Raw genomic sequence first — 638 nt, forward strand, 5'->3', positions numbered from 1 at the left:
TAATTCAGATGAGATTTTACCGAAAGTTATTTAATACAGATAAACCCAAGTCACTTGATTCCCACTTTAAAAAGTAAAGTTGGTCAGCTGTAAGGGCATAATAAGACTTGTGTTTATTGAATTTAGTTCAGTACCTGATCAGTTTTAATGGCACGGCTGCATGTTAAACTTGATGACTTAGCACTAATATGCATAAGCACAGGCAGTAAAGGCATCCGTGTGCACACAAACAGAACTATGGAAATAGTACCATTGTTCATGTGCATAGGACAGCGGTATTCACCACAATTGATTTAATATTGGATTACAAGCATCAAACTATGGAAAGGATGTCATCCATTATACTTCAATTGTGTTAAAGATATTATTCTAGTGCTGTCATATTTCATAGGAAAAGCACATTTCTCTATTATTCATCTGACATTTAAAGGTTTTTCTTTTTTCTTTTTTTTTAACATTCTTTCCTAAAAATATAAAGATTTAATCACAAAAGACAAGTTCTAAGCAGACTATTAAATCTGGCAGCTCTTAATTGGACTGTGTGGAACTGATTAAAAAAAAAAACAACAAACCAAAAACCCTGATAACTGAGCATTTACTCCACAAAGAATTGTTCACTGATACTAATTTTTTTTTTA

Source organism: Coturnix japonica, chromosome 3 (genome assembly GCF_001577835.2).
Source record: "Coturnix japonica isolate 7356 chromosome 3, Coturnix japonica 2.1, whole genome shotgun sequence".
Lineage (NCBI taxonomy): Eukaryota > Metazoa > Chordata > Aves > Galliformes > Phasianidae > Coturnix > Coturnix japonica.